The sequence below is a fragment of the Balaenoptera borealis genome (assembly GCF_965194805.1).
Source record: "Balaenoptera borealis genome assembly, chromosome: 2".
NCBI lineage: Eukaryota > Metazoa > Chordata > Mammalia > Artiodactyla > Balaenopteridae > Balaenoptera > Balaenoptera borealis.
Genome location: NC_138867.1, coordinates 129,905,665 through 129,926,714, shown reverse-complemented (window position 1 = coordinate 129,926,714; position 21,050 = coordinate 129,905,665). Strand labels below are relative to the sequence as shown.

At 40.2% G+C, this 21,050-nt stretch overlaps 1 pseudogene across 1 annotated transcript in view; it reads right to left on the bottom strand.

The window, feature by feature from the left end:
• The window catches only part of LOC309622847 (myelin expression factor 2 pseudogene), a 50,019-nt pseudogene extending 28,969 nt beyond the window's left edge, over positions 1-21,050 (bottom strand). The window contains exon 1 of the transcript in view: positions 1-21,050. This exon is cut by the window's left edge and continues 28,969 nt beyond it. The product of the transcript in view is annotated as a myelin expression factor 2 pseudogene (transcript).

Here is a 21,050-nt window from a genome sequence, read left to right as displayed (position 1 = left end):
ATCTGTCATAGATCAGAGTTTCTCGATTTTGACACTATGAACTCTTAGGGTCACATAATTCTTATTTTGTGGGGAGTATCTTATACATTATAGGGTGTTCAACAGCATCCCTGGCCTCCATTCACTAGATACACATTCCTCCCCAATTTGTAACAACCAAAAGTGTCTCCAGACATTATCAAATGCCCCTTGAGGGACAAAATCTCCCTCAGTTGAGGACCACTGTCATAGATGAATATTTAAGAAACTAGAAATCATATGGTGAGCTATTCACATCACATTGCCCTCTAGCTGTAAAGCTGACCCATCACCACAGAAATACACTTGGATGAGAGCCAGGGGAAGGCTATATCCTTGAATGTTGACAAACTGAAGGTTTTGAGATACTTAGAAGGATAACTAGTGTGAAAAAAAGTTACAGACTTCATGGGGGAAAAAATGCAGAACAAAGGAAAAGGAAGATTATCCTAAAGACCCCAGAAATAATCTACTGCAAGATACAGAAGAAAATTTGAGAAAACTTTTATATTCTCAACGGAGAACACAAAGATATAGCATTCATGAAGTAAGCAGAAAGCCATGAGGACAGATGGCCAATATGAAAAGGTAATAAATACGATATGACCCAATAAGGTAAAAGGATAGAATGAAGTAAAAATGGATGAGATTTTTAGAAAGTTTTAACAAAAACTAAAAATATAATCACAGAATCAAACTACACAGGAGAGGCAGTAAATAAGCATAATTGATAAAGTAGAAAATCATAACAGTAATGTGAGATGCTCTCCCACGACTGCAAAGAGAAAGGGCAAAAGATAAAAACCATGAGAAAATTGGAAGAAAGAAAATAAAAAGCTAATATGTGGATAGTTAGCATTTCTGAAAATCCCATTAGAAAAAAAGAAATATTGGCAATAACCAAAGATAACACAAAAATGAAATGTGCTCAGATAGAAAAGACTCATGAATATACATACTGAGAAGGTCCACTGGTTTCCTGATCAATTAAAAGGCACCCTCATATAAAAAAGTGCCATCATCTTTTTAGAAATTATATGAATAAAGGGAATAATACTATATGTATGCAGTGATTTTAAAAAGAAAAAAATGGGATTTCTATGAAGGAACAAAAAATCAGGTAGTTCTCATATTTCTACTCTGGAATGAATTATAACCTAAGAATCACTCTCAGCCAATTAGTACTTGGTAGGCTAGGGCTCAGAAAAACATGCTGTGTTCACTTCTTTTAGAAAATTATTTAAAGGTATACCCCAAAGAGCAAAGAAAGGAGGAAAAAAAAAAAAAGGAAGACTTCAGAAATAGAGGATTGATGGTATAAAAAGATGAACAGTAAACACTAAAATCAGGTAGTGAGATGAATCTCCATAACTACAACTCTAGAACAAACAATGTGAAAATTATTACTGAAGTAGAATATAAAAATTACTAATTTAGCATGAATACTCTAGATCTAAATCCCAAGATTATATTAACAAAGAGTGAGATGTGCATGTAAGAGATCAGAAGTTTACTAAACACGTAATAAATGTTTTAAAGTAAATACAGTTTTGCTCTTGATGAAATTAGATAAATATGGATTATATATTGTTCTCACAAACATTTTAAGTAATCACAAATAGGATATAACTATTCAAAAACACTAGGAAAAAAATAGCAACATATACTCCATAAAACACAGAGAATAAAACAATGAAGTATAAAATAACATAAAATAAAAGACTGTATAATAGACATTAAAAATAAATACAAATGGGTTTACCAACTCTCTTAACTAACAACTCTCAAAGTGAGTAAACACTCACCACACACACAACTAAATTCCATCTTGTTGAAAAGCATCTCTAAAACCTACTAATATACACCTGGAAAAAGTTTTAAAACTAAAGAAATGGAGAAAGACATGATAGACAACTTAACAAAAAAACTGGGATCACAATATCGTTACCAGAAAAGTTGAGTTCAGTGTTCAAAAAAAGAAGCCTTAAAGAAAATAAAACAAATATGTTAGAAAGAATAAAACGCATAGTGAAAAATACCAGATTTTTATGCACCAAGAAATTTCTCTGAAATAAATAACATTATATAGATATTAGATATTAAGGAGAAAAATTAGTACTGAGATCATTAAATACACCTAAATCTTTGACTGGAAAAGTGAACAAAAATTAAGACAAGGACATAAATAACGTAAATTAATTATGATTTAACAAAGTGGGCTTCCCTAAAATAATGGGATGCAGCTTCCTTCTAGCACTTATGAAAGAGTCATAAAAAAATGATCATTTATTAAGCCACAATAAACACCTCAATAAGCTGCAAAAATATATGTATAGATCACATTTCAGATCATAATGCAATAAACCTAGAAATTAGATTTAAGTTTTTAAAATAACAACTTAGAAATTATTAATACTCTCCTAAATACTAGCTGTTGAGTGAAACTGAAAATGAAAATCATTATTACCAATTATTTCAAGAATAATAAAGTTTGAGACTTCTACATATCGAACTATATGAGATGTAGCCAAAGCTGTACATGTATTAAAATTTATAACTTCACATGTGTCATTATTCAACAAGAAAAAGTGGAAATAAATGGATTAAGCATTGAAGATATTAGAAAAATAATAAACTAAGGTAAGCAAAAATAATAAATCCAACAGCAAAAAGTAATGAATTTAATTGATTGATAAGTTGACTTGAATAAATTATCCAAGGGACCATCCAATTTTAATAAATACTTCTATAAATCTGAGAAGAAATCTAAAGCGAATGTAAAATATTAGAAATGAGAAAGATTTTCTTTTTCAGTGTAAAGAACACTAATAAATTTTTTAAATCTCATTGAAATAGATTATTTTCTAGGAAAAGATAAATCAACAAAATTCACTCAAAAAGACATTTAAAAAACTTGACTATTTTAATAGCAAAGGAAGAAATTGAAATAAAAATTTGAATGGCATCTTGCATTATATGCCAAAAATGATTTGCAATGGGTTTAAGAATGAAATTTAAAATGTAGTTCTTAAGCAGAAGAAAATGTATGTGAGTTTTTTAAACTTGAGATTATATAAATACTCACGCACATAAAGAAAAAAATATCTACATAAAGAAAAAACATCTACAGATTTGACTATACTGAATTAGAATTTCAGAATGAAAAACACTTTTTAATATCAAAAGGCAAATTTTAAAATTGGAAAAAGGGGTTTCACATACATGACAGAAAAAGATATAAAACCCTTAATATAAACAAGAATAAGTAGGAAAGGAGCAATCATTAACAGAGATATAAATGGCAAAAAAGAAAAAGAAAAAAATGTTCAACCTCTCTAGCATGCAACAAGCAAATTCAAATAAAAATAAGCTGCATTTGCTTCTACTGAATTAGTTTTAAATGTTAATGCCCAGTTTTAACAGAGACTTAGAGAAACTGATTCTCTGCTCTCTACAGAAGACAAACATGTAAACTGTTTAATTTTTTTAAGTCTTTGCAGAAGACAATTTGGCCATTTGTATCAGAAGCCTGAATATATACATATTTATTGATCCAATAATTCTACTTGTAGGAATTTATCCTAATGAAACAGGTATATAAGATTATTTAGAGAGATGTTCATTTCACCATTATTCAATATATAAAATATTGTTTATACTGTAAATGTCCAATGATAAAGAATAGCTTGTGAAATATGCAAATGATAAAATGTTACATAAGCATTAATTACACAGAATACTAAATGACATAAGAAAAGCATTTTTTGAAAGCCTATTTTTTAAGAAAAGAGCATCACAATGCCAGCTGTACATCATAATCAACTCAAAACATGTTATACATTCAGATTCCCGGGCCTCCCCCAGGACTACTGAATGGGCCCAAGAGCAGAACCCAGGAATCTGTATTTTTGCCATGTTCCATATCTAATGATCTGTATGTGATAGAGAAGTAAAGACTGAACGTATTCACAACATGTTTATTTCTGGGTAGAAAGAACATAGATGATTTTTATTTGTCCTTTATGTGTATGTTTTGTACTTTCTATAATGAATACATGTATTACATTTATCAATTTAAAAATCATAAGCTATTTAACGTAAATTAACAACACAAGGTGATTTGTGGTCAGATAAATAAACCCTAAGGACCAGGGTTCTGAGTAGTTTGTAGAGTAAAAATATTAAGAGAGCGAACATGAACCAGGGGCCCACAAGGTACATCTGAAAACTAAACATCTTTAATCTAGATGGTGTTATGGGTTTTTTTGTTAGTTAGTTAGTTAGTTATAGCTGCGTTTGGTCTTCGTTGCTGTGCATGGGCTTTCTCTAGTTGCAGTGAGCGGGGGCTACTCTTCGTTGCAGTGTGCAGGCTTCTCACTGCGGTGGCTTCTCTTGTTGCAGATCACGGGCTCTAGGCGTGCAGGCTTCAGTAGTTGTGGCACGCAGGCTTCAGTAGTTGTGGCACGCAGGCTTCAGTAGTTGTGGTTCGCAGGCTCTAGAGCACAGGCTCAGCAGTTGTGGCGCATGGGCTTAGTTGCTCCGCGGCATGTGGGATCTTCCCGAATCAGGGCTCGAACCCATGTCCCCTGCATTGGCAGGCGGATTCTTAACCACTGAGCCACCAGGGAAGTCCCAGACGGTGTTTTAATATTTTAAAAGGGATTGTCGGGCTTCCCTGGTGGCCGCAGTGGTTGAGAATCTGCCTGCCAATGCAGGGGACACGGGTTTGAGCCCTGGTCTGGGAAGATCCCACATGCCACGGAGCAACAAGGCCGGTGAGCCACAATTACTGAGCCTGCGCGTCTGGAGCCTGTGCTCCGCAACAAGAGAGGCCGCAATAGTGAGAGGCCCGCGCACCGCGACGAAGAGTGGCCCCCGCTTGCCGCAACTAGAGAAAGCCCTCGCACAGAAACGAAGACCCAACACAGCCAAAACTAAAAATAAATAAATAAATTTTTTAAAAAATTTAAAAGGGATTGTCAACATTTAAAAATCGGGAGATTTCCCATAATAAATAATGACTTTCATCTTCTCTTGAGAAAAATAAGACTTGGCCACTCTGGGCCCAGATGGCAGTAACTGATTGGAGTAGCGTGGTTCCTCCTTACGTGGGTAAGGGCTCTTAAGTTTACCACTGTCCCCACCACTCCCTAACATCCTCCCAATTGTCTTTATTATCACACTTTCACTTTGTTGTTTAAAAAAAAAAAAAGCCTACCAACTAAACTTTCTACCTGCCTGATCCCTGTAGGTATCTAAGGTCCCATGAGTAAGCAAAAACCTAGTCAACCTGTGAAAAGTGGGAGAGGCAAATGCCATTACAAACACTTTACAGCTGTGTCTCAACCCTGGCTGTACAAAACGGACTCACCCAGGGAGCTTTTAAGATGCCAAGGCCCAGGCCACACCCCAGACCACTTACATCAGGGTATCTGGGGTGGGACCCAGGCATCAGTGTTTTTTAAATCTCTGCCGGTGATTCCAATGTGCAGCCAAGGTTGACAACCACTGTTTTAAGGGCAAAGATGCTGGTAGCGGGAGCTCAGACAGATTTGAGGAGGAGAAAGGAGACAATACTTTTGACTGAGAGGCAGCAAGGAGCTTGAAGACAGCCTGGATGCAAAATCGAGCTCTTCCACAATATAGCTGTGCTGACTTATCTAGCAGGCTTACTTCTCTGGCCTCCGTGTTCTCATCTCTAAAAGAAGTGTCATATTCCCTTCCTTAGAAGACTGTTATGAAGATTAAATGGGATAAGGCCTGCAAGGAGCTTAGCATAGTGTCTGGCTTATAGTAAGTGCTCAATAAATGCAAGCAATTTTGAATGTTATCACTGAAATTGTACCCAGTGCAACGGAGGGATGAAGGAGGAAGACGAGGTGTTCGTGATACTTGGGCACTTCTACTACATACTTTATGACACTATCTCATTTCTTCCCTTCAACAAACCTACCAGGAAAGTACTAGAAAGGGGTTGAGTGAGAAGATGGAGATGGAAGCGTTTTCTGGGCCATAAAGAACTTTGCTGACACAAAGATATTTAATGTCATTATTTCTCCTTTAACAGGCCTTGTGCAGAGGGTCTGCTAATATTTTATCAGTGATGTTCCCTGTCTCCCCTCTTCTGGCCTGACATTTCCCCCCTTGATCCATTTCCATTCCTCACTCATCTAAGAAGTAAATAAGTGAAATAAAAGCCTATAGCAATTGCTTTTTGACTCTCCCATCCCACTGGCAGAGCAGAAAGCAAATAGGATGAATGAGCCCACAGGAAGGTCCCTGGGTTGGGAGATTGCCCAAAGAGATTGCAGGGAAAGGAACCGCCAGAAAGTCTCGGACAGGTGGGCTCCCACCAGATGGATGCCTGCACCCTTCTCCTCTCCCCAGCCCTCTGCTCGCCCCTTCCTCCAGTTTCAGGTTGGGTCAGCTAACTCTGCACTTGGACTTGTGTCTGGAGTAGGGAGGACGCCATTGCAGGAGGAAGGCCCCAGGCTCTGGTCTTAACTCTGCCATTAACCTTGGGCAATTCAGTTTCTTTCCGGAGCCTTCCTCCACTTCCTCATCTGTTAAATGGGAATAATAATCCCAGACCTCTCCACCCACCTCTTATGGATTTTATGAGGACTGCAGATCAATGGGAGAAAATACATGAAAATCCATTATTTCCAGACAGAGAATTTTAGGCAAGGGAAAGAACTCAGGACCAAATCCATGCAGGCACAAAAAGTGTTTTTCTGCAACATAAATACATTCGTTACACCTTAACTTAATAGTACAGGTCCATTTGGATTTGTGTGTTAGCCAAGGTGTCAGTGATAGAATTTAGACATCTACAGGATGTGAGGGAAAGTGGTACAGGGCAGAGGGACTTTGGAGGTCTCTGAAATCCCTCCACATAACTCACCCCCTATTTTCCCATTTGGGGACCTCCTCCAGGGTGGCCTGGAGTCATAGGAAGTCATTAATTCACTTCCCAGTTAGAATCATCCTTATGAGTGCAGCTTACATTTTTTAAAACACTTTCCTAAAAGGCATTTTATTTTGGTAGTTGCCAAACCACCGCACAACTCTCCCCCCTCACCCCCGCCCCCCGGCCAAGAAACACAAGGCATGGATCTTTGTCCCTTTCATAGATGGAGGTAAAAATGCTGGGCAGTATTACACAAGGGTTGAATGAAGCCAAATTACAAAGCACTTAGCACAAACGTGGCAGAAGATAAGGGCTCCCTGAGTGGTGGTCAGGGTCAAGGTGGCCTTTAATGCCATTAAGCCCCGTCTCCAGGAGCACACTCACTACTTTGCTCATCCGGAGCAACTACAACAGACCCTTGTCTAGCTGCCCTACCTTCCGACTTATCCCATGAATATGTTCTCCATACTAGCAATCTCACCAATACTCAAATCTGGTCATACCACTCCTCAGTCTAAAACCCTTCATTAGCTCCCCATTTGCCCAGGACCAAGTCCAAACAACTGCAAGTGGCTTACTGAGTCCTGCACCATGAGGCCACTGCCTCCCCATCACCCCCAAACTCCTTCCCTCCAAGCTCCTACGTCCCAGCCACTGCTGCTCCTCTCTCAGCTCCCCCAACATTTTGTGCTCCCTCTTGCTTCTGGGCCTTTGCACATGCTTTGTGCTACCTGCAACACTCCCACCACTCTGACTGCCCCCCTGCCCTCACACTGACCTCAACCTCTGACACTTCCCCTAACACTTATTCATCCCCCAGTTCTCAACTGAAATGTCGCTTCCTCCAGGAGCCTGACTCTAGACTAGGACAGATACTTCTGTTGTGTGCCCTCAGAGCAACTTGCTCTTCCCATCAGAACATATGGCACACTTAGCTACACTGCTTATTTATCTCCTTGCTCCGCTAAGATGATAAGCCATGTGTGGAGGTGAATGATACTGAATCCTAAGAACATAAGAAAGGAGAAAGAAGGATGGAGGGATGGAAAGAGAGACAGCAGGAAAGAAAGAAGAAATTGCCTAAGCTCTCCAAGATTTTCCTTATTCAGGCCTTTGCTTTGTCTTTATATTTGGGTTGATTCTACATCTGACCTCTGGGGAGAAAGGAAGGATAGGGAACCACCCCCAGCAAACTGAAATAGAAGAGCACTGCTTTAAAAAAAAGAGAAGTCAGAGATTTATTCTTTAAAAGTCAATATTTATGCTTGAGAAATTTACCCATGGAAATTAAGAAAAATTCAGAATCAAGATTTAGAATGTCCTCTAAGCCAAGGGTTCCTTCTGAGAAAGCTCCTTGGAATAGCCAGTTCCTCACTAAGAGAGAAACAGAGCAGCTCAAAGCCTGGCTGAGATATTAACAAACCATCTCAGGGACAAGATACAATCAGCCCCTCCTTCCTTTGTGTCTCATGGTAACCGATATGGGCTTCCACCTGTACCTAGGGGATTACACGTCCATCTCCACCTACTATGAGCAACAGTCAGGACTCAGACCTGAGCTATGTATGTCCCCAGGACTCCATACACTGCTTGGTACACAGTAGATGCTCAAGAAATGTTTTCTGCATGAATGAATGAATGACTTTTACTCGTACTCCTCTTAGAATAAGCTACCTTTATCATTCATTCTTTGAATGCATATTTATTGTGTGCCTATACAGATAACAAGACAGATGTAATTCCTCACCTGATGGAGTTTGTAATCTCTTGGAGAGGTGGACTTGAGCACATAATTCCAAGTGTGCTCAGTATTAGGAAGGAGACACACAGTGAACTGGGAGCCTATGAAATGGCTAAATTGAAACTGAGAGATCTGCTCTTGCATGGGATTTAGCCGTGCAAAGGGAGAGGAGGCGAGAGAGAAAGTTCCAGCAACCAGGAAAAGTTTATGAGAAGGTCCCATATAGAAAAATGCAGCCACAGAGGCAGCTCTGAGAGGAGACCATATCCTCCAAGCCTGAGAGCCCACAGTGTGGTGCGGCAGTTTCACACTCACCCTAGCAGGAGAGCCCTCTCTTCCAGCAAAATCCTCCGTGGAAGCCATTGGCGTAAAACATAAAAGCAGAGTTCCTCTGGTTGGAGCTGCAGCTGTGTTTGCCAAAGAAGGCAAATATTTTAGCTCAGGGCTTCTCAGACTTCAGCATGCATACAAATCACCTGGGGATCTTGTGAAAAGACAGATTCTGACTCAGGAGGCCTGGGGGTAGCGCCTGAGAGTCTGCCTTTTTAACAGCCCCCAGGTGATGCCAGCCAACGCTGCTGGTCCACCAACATCAGTCTGAGCAGCAAGATCCTAACCACTTCTCAGGCAGTTAACCAGGACCCAAGAGGAAGCAGGAGATGGCCAAACGACCTCTGCAGATCTAATGGCAGGCCTGTGTGGGATGTGCTTTCAGGGATGTGTGAGTCTGTAAGTCAAGGGGAGACCCTGTGAGTTGGGAGGCTGGACGTGCTCTTGTGATCAACGTCACTCGTGTATACATGCTCACACCTGCTTCCGTTTGAGGCTGTGTGAGTGTGTGTGTCTCTTTAAGCAGTGTGTATGTGTGTGTGTGTGCACACCTCAACAAATGCTCACAAGTAGAACAAGAGTGATGGATGCTAAAAATAGTTCCTGGGAGTTATAGCAGCATAATCCAGATTTAGAAGAAAATAAATTATTTGATCTGTCATTCTGATGTCAATGGGTCACTTACAATCCACCTAACTCTTGCCCTATTATTTTAGTTCCATTGACCGGAAAGGAGTGGGGGCATGGTGTAGCTCATAAAAGAATTGTCTCTCCTCCCAAGACTTGGTTCAAAGGCCTCACTCAACTCCATGGGCATCTCAAAATGGTGCACAGTCAAAGGCACCCAAGCCTGGAGAGCAGAGGGCTCAGACCACCTCGGGATTTCAGGACTATCTGAAGATCTTCCTCGCCACCACCGGTTACAACGCCTGAACCCATACAGTTGGGATTTGTGCTCCCGTAATCTAAAGATTTCCAACCTAAACGATTTTCACTTTTCTATATAGGATAATACTTTAAGTCTTTATCACGTAATTCTTTGGGGAGTTTGAAGACTAGTAAGTGAAAGCAAGGCCTCTGTAATGAGACCCTGGATATGAGCCACTGTTTTTTTAAGACCGCCTAAAGAACAAATATGATCCTTGGTTGCGCTAATAAGAGGGTACAAATTAAAAGACATGGATTCCAAAGAATTCCATGTATTCAGAATCCATTGGGCAGCCAGAGTGATCTTAAAAAGCAAATCTTTGTCATGCTTCTCCACCACTTAAAGCCCTTTGACTGGCCATTGCTCTTAGAATACCTAAGTACTTCAAATGACATATGCAGTCCTGCATCACACAGCCCTAGTCACCACTCCAGCCCCATGTCCCCCACTGCTCTCCCTCTCTCACTAACAAAGCGCCATCCACGTTGGCTTGCTTTCACCTCCTGCCACATGCCAAGATCTTCTCCTCAGGACCTTTGCACATGCTGTTTCCTCTGTCTGAACTGCTCTCCTCTCCCTTGACACCTAACCACCTCTTGCCCGCCCTGCAAAACCTCAGCTTAAAAGCTACTTCCTTAGTGAAGTAGCTTAGTGAATTCCTCAGTCTATACACCTCAGTGTCTTCTGCTCCATCAGAGTAACCAGAGCTAACATTTTTTCAGTGTTTAGAATGTGCCAAGCTTGACTTTAAGCACTTTTTTTTTTGCAAATTGAATTATTTTATCCTTCAGTATTTAGAAACAGAGGGATAGATCATCAAAATAGATAAGCACTTTTTATTTATTAACTACTAATAACAACCCTAATGAAGTAGTCATTATTATGTCCCTCCATTCAACAGATGGGGAAACTGCGGACCCGAGAGGTTGAACAACTTGTCCAATGGCACGAAATGGTAAGCGGTAGAGCTGGAGTTCAAACCCAACCACCCTAACTTCGAATTCCTCACTCAACGCATGTTCTTCCCACCACATCCCAGAAGCCAGGAAGCGGGTTTTAATCTCCACTCCATCACCAACACCCAGCACAATACCTAGCATACGGTAGGCACTTAGTAAACATTACTCATTTGTTATATGATACAAATTACTCACTTGTTGAAAGAAACTGAATAAGCAAATCAGGGTGAGGCCCAAGGAGGAAGTCTACAAATTATATCAAAAGAGAAATGGGTGAGGGTGCAGGAAATGCTCAGCTGCAAGAAAAGTCTACAGGTCTGACCTCAGAACTGAAAAAGGAAACAGATTTCTCCTGAGTGGCTGCAGAGGACAGAGCCAGAAAAAACTGGTAAAAAATCACAGAAAGGAGATTTCAGCTCAGTAAAAGGAGCATCACTCAGTGTTATGCCAAAATACAGAGCGCTTCTCTTTGGTAGTCAAGGAAAGGCTGGATAAGCATTTGATAGGAAGGTAACTGGAGTGACTCACACTTCAGCTGGGGATCCAAACTGGATCCTCTCTGTGTGTCTCTCCAGCCCTGGTATTCTAAGGACCCGTGAGTCCCACCCACCCCTTCTACCCCACATTCCCTGAGGATCCAAAGAAAAAATTTCAGCAAGTAAACCCACAGAGGTGGTCATAATTTGCTCCTAACTGAAAATAAAAAGAAAAGGTAAACTGGAGTCAACAAACACAGCAGAACAGGAAGACTGCTCCTCCTAAGAGCCCTGTAGCCCAGGGACAGGAAAGTTGGGCTCTTAATGAAACAAGAAGGCCCTTTCCTAACCCACGAAAGGCACACTGGGTAATTCCACCACTCCACCTCCCTGCCTCTCTCAGAGCAAAGCACTGCTCTGAGGGATGGAAGGGACATCTGGGGTCCCTTGAAGCTGTGGCTGAGAGGTTTCATTTGCATGTAGTTAAATAGACAGAAGGGTACTTCTACTAGATGACCTGTAAGGGCTTTCCTCATTTATATTTTGATTTTATGAACTGAATTACATTGCATCATAGCATATGGGAACTAAAAGAAAACTTAAAGTATCCAATCCAATCCCTCTGCTTTATAGAGAAGGAAACTCAGGCACAGAGTAGGGGTGGATTGTCCAAGGCTGCACAGTAAATTGTTAGCAGAATTGGAACTCAACCACTTCTCTCTCGACCTCTCCTGTAAAGCTTATTTTTCTCCAGTTTTCTAAGACTGTTTTCTCAGAATTGGTGCTTTCTGAGATCAGGCAGGCCCTGTGTCCAGCTTCTTTTTTGTCACCCCCTCAGAGAGCCCTTAGTATGGTTCTATTCGGTGAAAGCTCCATCTGTGACCAGAAACTAACTCCCAACTCTTGAATAATCTTTTCATAAGGACCAGGTGATTTCTTTCTACTCATGAAGGCCAAAGGATCTGGAAACAGGAGCAGAACAGAAACCAGAAGGGTGGGTGCCCAAATAACTGCCCAGGACACTGTAGATATTCTGATGTTTATTTGGGGGCTGGCTTGGTGAACTGGCTCTCACTACAGCACTGGAAAAAAGAAAGATCTAGAATGAGTAAGCTAGACATAACCTTAAAGATCTCCCAAGCCAGCGACTCCCCCAAAACTAGTGCCTCTATCTGCCATGGTGAAATAAAAAATTAAGGAAATGTTTAATAATATTTGTACATATGTACAGACACTTTCCTGAAAGAAACCTCCTTTATTCTGAGACTATGTTCTTCCTTCTTTTATAGTTATTATTTATCCCTTCTTTTATGAAATAGTGGTGGTAGCAAATGGTACTTGGTTTGGGGTTTTGTTTTGTAAGTTGACACCAATGTTGACAACCCTGTGTTTGGGTACCCCAATTTTTTGGGAATTTCAGAAATCCGTGAAGTCTGGAAATTACCAATCTAAACCAGTATTCTCTTTTTATAGTTGTGGGACCAGTGGGAAAAAATTAAATGTCTCCATGTTCTCATAGTCAAAGATTACAAACCAAATGCAAAGCTTGAGAATCCATAAAACTACTCCCATCTCAGCGCTAAAGTTGCTATGTGATCCTGGGCAACTTGTTTTACTTTGGGCCTCAGTTTCCCAATCTGGAAAATGGGCACAATAATCCCTGCCCTGACTTCCTCACAGGTAGCAAAGGTCAACACATCCTTTGAATGTAAGGAGTATAACTATAATCAGCTCTGTGCAAACAGCTGCAAATTCCAATGTCTGCAGGACCAGGTAGGCAATGGAAACAAGTAAAGCAGACCAAGTGTGAGTGAACAGATAGCAGCTGCCACTCAGTCTCAGGGTTGAGGAACAGACTGAGGCCTGGTGGGGAGTGGGGAAAACTAGCAAGTCTGGCAACTGAAGGGAGGAGAGAGGCTACCCCAGCCAATTTTTACCATGCAGTAATGTGGGCTGAGTATAACCAGATATTCTCATTTTCAAAGACACTGGAACCTTACATTTTTATTAGCTATCTTTTGATTTTTAAATGTTGACCACAAATTCAAATTTTAAAAATTGAGAGAGACAACAAACAACCCAATCAAAAAAATGGACAGGGGACTTCCCTGGTGGCACAGTGGTTAAGAATCTGCCTGCCAATGCAGGGGACACGGGTTCGATCCCTGGTCCAGGAAGATCCCACATGCCGCAGAGCAACTAAGCCCATGCACCACAACTACTGAGCCTGCGCTCTAGGGCCTGCATGCCGCAACTACTGAGCCTGCATGCTGCAACTACTGAAGCCCGTGTGCCTAGAGCCCGTGTTCCACAACAAGAGAAGCCACCACAATGAGAAGCCCACACACCAGAACGAAGAGTAGCCCCCGCTCACGGCAACTAGAGAAAGCTTGCACGCAGCAACAAAGACCCAAAAGCAGCCAAAAATAAATAAATAAATAAAGAGTAGTATTTAAAAAAAAAAATGGACAGAGGACCTAAATAGACATTTCTCTAAAGAAGGCATACACATGGCCAACAGCAACATGAAAAGATGTTTAACATAGCTAATTATTAGAGAAATGCAAATCAAAACTACAATGAGATATCACCTCACACGAGACAAAAAATCTACAAGCAATAAATGCTGGAGAGGGTGTAGAGAAAAGGAAACCCTCTTACACTGTTGGTGGGAATGTAAATTGGTACAGCCACTATGGAGAATAGTATGGAGGTTCCTTAAAAAACTAAAAATAGAGCTACCATATGATCCAGCAATCTTACTCCTGGGCATATATCCAGAGAAAAACATGGTTCGAAAGGATACGTGCACCCCAATGTTCATAGCAGCACTATTCACAATAGCCAAGACATGGAAGCAACCTAAATGTCCCCTGACAGATAGATGGATAAAGAAGATGTGGTACATATATACAATGGAATACTACTCAGCCATTAAAAAGAATGAAATAATGTTATTTGCAGCAACATGGATAGACATGGAGATTATCATACTAAAGTGAAGTAAGTCAGACAGAGAAAGACAAGTATCATATGATATCGCTTATATGCAGAATCTCAAAAAAATGATACAAATGAACTTATTTACAAAACTGACACACACTCACAGACTTAGAAAACAAACTTATGGTTACCAAAGGGGAAAGCTGGGGGGGAGGGATATATTGGGAGTTTGGGATTGACATATACACACTACTTCTATAAAATAGATAACCAACAAGGACCTACTGTATATTACAGGGAACTCTGTTCAATATTCTGTAATAACCTAAATGGGAAAAGAATTTGAAAAAGAATAGATACATGTATACGTATAACTGAATCACTTTGCTGTACACCTGAAACTAACACAACAGCTAATCAACTAAACTCCAATATAAAATAAAAAAATTTTTTTGATAAATATTAGTGTTATTTATGTACATATGAACTCTGGCAAACCAGTAACAAAATTAACAACCAACTGCAATTCCAATATCAACATATAAGCATGCAATAAACATGCTACTTGAAGTTCTTTTAATTAACATTTTAAGAAAAAAATTCTAAAGTAAGTTTTCAATTACAATATTAAGAGCAGTTACATTTACTTTTATTTTTAAACTTCCCTCTATTTCTGTTTCCCAAAATGAATATGTTTATGAAAAATGTTGAACTGACATCAGATTTAACAGAAGTATTAAACTGGGACCATAAAGTTAGAAAGACTCAAGCAGAATCCTATTTTGTTTTCCTCAGATTTATGATTTCCCAAAGAAAACACTAAACTAAGGTCTGTCACTAAAGTGGGACTTTAAAAATGCATACCATGTTAACACATTTACAGCTTAAAAACAGCTATAAATAATTTGCTTAAATCTGACCTCTTTAGGAAATATTTTTAAAAAGTAAAAGAGAAAATGACCAATCTCATTAGCATATTTTAAGCAACAGCCTTGATAACAGTGGACATCCAAAACTTCTGGTAGCATAGCAGGTAGGGAAATTACTCCTTGGTAGAATTTTGTGTATCAAATAACAATATCTGCCATTAAAAATCTGTGCTACTTGGGTTACCAATTCACCAATATTATTCAAATATTTTGCTAGCTAAAATCTAAGTAAGTACATATTGGTTCTGAAATCTAAATATGCCTATTTTCTTTTTCAGGAAAGAAATATCTGAAATATCTGCAGAGAACAGTTAGTGAATCTATAAGATTTGGAACTTGTAATATCTATGTTTATTACAGGGGAAACATTAGAAATTCCAGATACAGTAATGGGTCTTACTTTATTAGCAGCAGGAACAAGCATACCAGACATGATCGCAAGTGTGTTTGTTCCAAGAAAAGATAAGAAGTAGGTCCGTCAAGCTGCAATGCCCATTCTTAAAAGCCTGGCTGAAATACACTGAGCAAAGGTACCTTTAAAATATTTATTTCCTCAGTAACATACTTTGAAGAAAAAAAAAGGAGTGACTCAAGAGGAAGGATTTACTATTTAATAGCAGATTAATTTCACTGAATCTAAACCCCCAAATAATATTCATCTGAAATGTGCAGTAAATCATAATTAACCATGTTACGATGAAAAGCAACAAGTAATCTACATACTTTATTGAAAAATGGTTTAATAAATAATTATTGGATAAATAAATGTTAAGACTTCAAACACTAACCCCCCCCCAAAATTCAAAAATACAAATTCAGTAACTTTTGCTCTAATACAACAATTTTCCAAAACAAAGAGAAGAAGTATCCAGTGTTTTTTCTTATGAAGCTTATAAATAATAAAGTACAGTATTGGTATACATATTTTAACAACATGCTTTTTTTTGCAGGCAAAGGAGATATGGCTATGTCTAACATTGTGGGATCCAACGTGTTCCATATGCTGTGCCTAGGTGTCCCATGGTTTATTAAAATTGCATTTATAAATGCATCCACTCCTGTAGAAGTGAACAGTAGAGGACTAACTTACATAACCATCTTTCTCAACATTTCAATTATTTTTCTTTTCTTAGCAGTTCACCTTAATGGCTGGAAACTAGACAGAAAGTTGGGAGTAGTCTGCCTATTATTATACTTGGGTATTGCAACATTATCAGTTCTATATGAACTTGGAATTATTGGAAATAATAAAATAAGGGGCTGTGGAGGTTAATGTTAATAGTGTTATGTGGAAAATGTGAATTATGGGGAAGGGTAGAGAAGGAAAACTCCATTTCTTCATTTAAGTCAAATAAAAAATATTCTGAACTTTAGAATCTAAAACTTACAATAATTCTTTAACACCAACAAAAAAGTAATTTAAAAGCAACCAAAATCATATCCTAATTTGTCTGAGCCCTTTCTTTTCAAGGACAATTACATATATTAAACAGAAGTTTTGAAAAAACCATCTATGTTTTACCTTACAATATGTTGATAAAAGCTGGGGACACTTGAACAAACAAATCCCACTACGTAGAACTGAAAACAACATGAAAATGGCTTATTTCATTAAAAACAGCATAACCATTCATTTAAACTGAATGACCAGACTTGCTGTCTTTAAAAATCCAAACCTGAGATTAACAAAAATCAGAGTATATTTAACACTACACTGTTAAAAGCTGGTGGGAGTTTTTAAAGTACATTTTTACAACTTCTGTAAGCATACAGTATTACTTTAAAAAATGACTTTTACTAGGAGATTCAGCAAAACAGACGTAAGAATGTTCCAACTGTGGTTTCAAATTATGCATTATGATCCAAGCGAACATCAATTTCTCTGCCAGTGATTTTTATGTCATTCATTATTCTGCAGCCTTTTTCAGCTGATCCTGGGGAATCAGATCTGACTGTTCCACAGCCTTTTGACTTTCCATTCTCCATTTTTATTTCTGCAAACATTACATGACATTTCTGACAAATATCTGGTTACCTTTGGAGCCTATTCTGTCTCTCATTCCACTTCCCATCAGACCTGATAAAAATCCTCGATCCATATTGATAGTCCTTTCCAGGATAGCTCCTATACCTGGTCCCATTCTATCAAAGCTGGAACTCATCCAATCCAGTCCCATCCCCATTCCTCCAGTCACGCTGTTCATGCCACCCATTCCACCACCAAGTCTACCAAAGGAATCTCCAAAGCCTCGATTTATTCCAATATCACCACGTCCAAAATCTCTCTCCATGCTACTAGTCATCACACCACGGTATAGCTCTCTCATTTGACCAACTCCTCCAAATCCTCCCATGTTATTCATTGCTTCCAGACCACCAAACCCAATTCCTCCTCCAATTCTATTCATTGCTCCAAAACCTGGACCATCCATTCCCATACCACTTGGACCTAAATTTCCCATTCCACCACCTATGTTCAACTGGCTGGTGCTAATAGGCTGTCCACATGGACCAAGTCCCATTCCAATGCCTCCAAGACCACGTGGTAATTGTGGTGTTTTACTATCATGTGAATGGTAGTCTTCATGAGGGACAGACTTGTCATCCATTTTCACATGCATAGGTCTATCAAAGAAAACCTGCCCCTCGAACATAGAAATTGCTTGAACTGCTTCAATTGCCTGTTCAAAAGTGACTGTGCCCATTCCTCTGCTCTTGCCATCTTTGTCTTCTTTAATATCTGCCCGATTTACAGTTCCAGCTACACCGAACACTTCCTTTGGCTCCTTCCAACCAACTTTGAAGTCACGATTAGCAACAAAAATTGTGGAACCAAGTCTATCAGCCTGCAAATTACTGATAACCTCAGGAGGAACGTTTGGATTATTGAGAATGGAAGGTGGTAAATTCATCAATCCTGATTCCACGTCGGGTACCTGTCCTCCTGGAAATGATCCTCCTGTTGGTTGCAATGTCCTACGAGCATTTTCTCCATCAGGATCCTCTTTGATATTCAAGGGTCTTCCACTAAGATCATATTTGTTCATAGTTTCTAGTGCTTTCTTGACAAATTCTTCATCTTTGAATTCAACCACACCACAACCCCTTGATTTTCCTTCCGCATCCTTAAAGAGCTCCACGTATGTAACCTGACCCAACTTTTCCTCTCATTAGATCTTCAATGGTTTGCCATTTCATGTCATATGGGATGTTGCTAATAAAAACTCTGTTACGATTTGGACCCTTCTTTTCTCCAGTGCCTAAATTCTTGTCTTTTGAATGAGGATGAAATCCATTGGCCCTCTTATTTCCTACAGATTTTTCTTTTAATTCAGGTTTCTCTTCTTTGATTCACCATTCTCCATTTTAACGCCATTGGAGCTGCCTTTGTGCTGCGGCGGCTGCTTCTCCTGCGCGGCTGGGTGAGGTTTTCCCCGGTGGCTCCACGGGCTGTGGATGCGGGCTGTCATCGCCAGCGGCCCTAAGCACCTTGGGCTTGTCGCGTCGGCCATCCCACTGCCAAGGCCTCCGCCTCTGCCGCCTGTGTTGAGGGGCCCTGAGTGCTACAGTAGTGGCAGCGGTGGGCTAAAAGTTTTTTTTAAAAAGACATTTCCTCAAGTCCATTCTCTAGTAGGTCTGTGTCTTTATTCCCGTCATGCGGGTGGCATGGACATATATACACTACTAAACGTAAAATAGATAGCTAGTGGGAAGCAACTGCATAGCACAGGGAGATCAGCTCGGTGCTTTGTGACCACCTAAAGGGGTGGGGTAGGGAGGGTGGGAGGAAGGGAGATGCAAGAGGGAAGAAATATGGGGATATACGTATATGTATAGCTGATTCACTTAGTTACAAAGCAGAAACTAACACACCATTATAAAGCAATTATACTCCAATAAAGATGTTAAAAAAAAATTTCCATTGTCAATTCGTTTTTGAAAACAAAGAAAATTCGAAGTTTTAAATTTAAGAAAAATGGAGAGAAACAAGCAAAATAATGCCATATGTGGGCTGCCCATATGTGAGCCAGAGGTGCCCCTATCACCTATGGTCTCAGTGATTCCACTTTGCTCTTGTTCTGGAAGCCCCACGGGCAGGTCAGATCAGTAAGCAGCAAAGTGCCCTTTATTGCCTAACGACAGGAACACAGCTCAGACCAACCTGAGCAGTACAAACATGCAGTAAAGATCAGCCCCTGAGGATCTGTACAGACATTTCAGAGTTGGGCAAGGGATAATGCTGGTTGACAAAACTCTTCATGAATTAAGATGGCACTCTCTGCAAAGGCTCTCCTCTATATTTTAACACTCGGAATCATCTCTCTGAATGCTCTAACCAGCTTGCAATGCAATTTTCTCATCCTAAAAAATGGGACCAATTATACAAGTCTTGCCTACTTAAGAGATTGTATATAATTTGAGTACAACAAGGATGGTAAATATATGGCAAGATTATGTCCCTGATAGTGAAGGTGATGATGATGATGATGATGATAACAGTGTACGAGGCACTGTTGTATATTAGGAATATTAATTTAATCCTCTGACAACCCAGTGAGGTAGATACTATTATCATTGGCATTTTATAAATATGAAAACTAAGGCACAGAAAAGTTAAGTAACTGCCCAGTGCTACGTGGCTGAAAAGTGGCAGAGCTGGGAGCATTCCTGCTGAGCCTCAGAATGCTTGTCCCTAGAGTGATCCAAGAAGCCCCTACCAATTGATCAAGTTGGCATGCAGATTAAAATCTATTATCCCAACTCTAGCCTAATTCAATGCCTGGCACAAAAGAGGTCCTTTTACCCTGATTAAGTATCAGCTCCCTTTCATCCAGCTTCACGATGTGTTACAAAGATCAAATCACCAGATGGGTATGGGCAGTGGAGCTCAACCTTCGCCCTAGTGGCATTTGGGGCTGGATCATTCTTTGCTGTGGAGGCTGCCCTGTGCTCTTTATGGTATTTAGCAGCATCCCTCGTCTCTCCCCACGAGATACCAGTAGCACACTCATACCATTCCCCTTTGCCAGCTGTGAAAACAAAAAGTCTAAGTCCATTGCCAAATGTCACCTGGGCAGGGGGGGAGGGACTGTCCCCGGTTGAGACCCACTGGTGTAAGGGATGATTAGTCAGATTCCTCCTCCTGGGCCCAAGGTGATGCACCCCGGTTTCTCACGGCGGATGGAACTCTCATTGTGGAATGGAACATGGAACACAGCGGATGGAACTCCCAATATAGAACAGAACATGGAACATGGTAGGTGGAAATCCCATAATAAAACGGAACACGGAACAAGGCGGGTGGAACTCCCATTATGCAACGGAACATGGAACATGGCGGGTGGAACACCAATTGTGGAACGGAACATGGAACACAGCGGATGGAACTCCCATTGTGGAACGTAACATAGAACATGGTGGATGGAACTCCCCTTGTGGAACGGAACATGGAACACAGCGGAGGGAACTCCCATTGTGGAACATAACATGGAAAACGGCGGATGGAACTCCCATTGTGGAATGGAACATGGAATATGGCGGATGGAATTCCCAATGTTGGACAGAACATGGAACATGGCAGGTGGAACTCCCATTGTGGAACAGAACATGGAACAGGGCGGGTGGAACTCCAATTGTGCAACGGAACATGGAAAATGGCACATGGAACTCTCATAGTGGAACGGAACATGGAACAATGCGGATGGAAATCTCATTGTGGAATGGAACATGGAACACGGCGGATGGAACTCTTATCGTGGAACGGAATGTGGAACACACAAGGTGGATGGAGGTCTCATTGTGGAACGGAACATGGA